Raw genomic sequence first — 1,520 nt, 5'->3', positions numbered from 1 at the left:
GGCATCTAACAACAACAACATGTTCACATATGTAGGTGTATGGGCATATATGTGCATGGATTAGTACAGACCAGTACATATATATGCACAAACGGAAGTAGAAACCTGGTGGTACAGTGGGTTAAACACCCAGCTGCTAAGTAGAAGGTCAGTTGTTCAAACTTACCAGCTGCTCTATAGGAGAAAAATGTGGCAATATGCTTCTATAAAAATTACATCCTTGAAAACAGCTGTTCTCCTCCGTCCTATAATGTCACTATGAGTTAGAATCAACTTGATGGCAATGAGTTTGGGTTTGGTTTGCTTTATATGTATATGCACATGGAAATATATGTGTGTATGCATATATATTCATAGATATTTCTCAGACATAGCCTTGTGAGACATCTCCTTGTGAGAATGGTTTTCTGTGTTTGAAGGCTTAGGACTTTAATCTCATGGGACAACTCAGTCAGTTGGCATCACAAAGTTCATGTTTTGAATGCTAGTTAGGTGAGTAACATCTGGGGTTTTAATAGCTTAAAAACAGCCATCTAAGACACAACTACTAGTTTCTACTTGTTAGGAGCAGAAAAGAAACAAGGAAACCAAAGTCCCGGAGAACTAGTCTGTAAGGCTAATAGCCTACACAACCCACGGCCTCATCTACCCTGAGACCAGAAGAACTAGTGGTGTACAGTTACCACTTCTGACCATTCTGATCAGGGCCACAAGAGATGGAACCTGGTAGAATGGGAGGAAAATGTGGAAGAGAACTCAAAGTCTTAAAAGGTCCAGACTTGGTGGGCCAGTTGAGACTAGAGGACTCCCTGAAACTGTTGCCCTGAGATACTCTTTAAACCTTGAACCAAAACTATCCCATGAAGTCACCTTTTAGTGAAATAACAGACTAAGACATAAAATAAAGGTTATTTTCTGTGAGTGTAAGGTGCTCCATTAAAAAATCATTCATATGAGACCAAAAGGCCAACAGTTACTCTAAAGTAAAGATAGGAAAATAAAGGGGCAGGAAAACTAGAGCACCAGAAACAGAACAAACAGAATGCAATTACAGAGAATGTACTACTTACAACACAAAACATTGTTCACCTCCTACTTTGGCGAGTAGTGACTAGGATCTTAAAAGCTTGCAAGCAGTTATCTAGATGCAACAATTGGTCTTTCCTTGTCCAGAGCAAAGAAAAATGAAGAAAACCAAAGATTCATGGAAACAATTAGTCCAAGCGACTGGTACACCATGGAATCTGCAGCCTATACGACTATGAGACCAGAAGAACTAGATGGTGCCTGGCTACCACTGTCAACCACTCTGAGGGGCATCTATGTAGGAGATCCTGGATAGAGAGGGAGAACAATGTGGAACAAAACTCAAAATCACTTGGAAAAAAAGGGGGAGGGGGACCAGGTTTGCTGGTCCAATAGAGCCTGGTGAAATCCCTGAAACTATGGCCCCTAGCTGCCCTTCAGGTCTGGAATTGAACCCACACCTGTGGCTTCCAGCCAAACAAAAGACAGGCATA

The sequence above is a fragment of the Orycteropus afer genome, unplaced genomic scaffold (genome assembly GCF_000298275.1).
Source record: "Orycteropus afer afer isolate SDZICR_OR568_19922 unplaced genomic scaffold, OryAfe1.0 scaffold00075, whole genome shotgun sequence".
Classification (NCBI taxonomy): Eukaryota; Metazoa; Chordata; class Mammalia; order Tubulidentata; family Orycteropodidae; genus Orycteropus; species Orycteropus afer.
The sequence above is the reverse complement of the archived record's forward strand: the minus strand, read 5'-3'. Positions refer to the sequence as shown.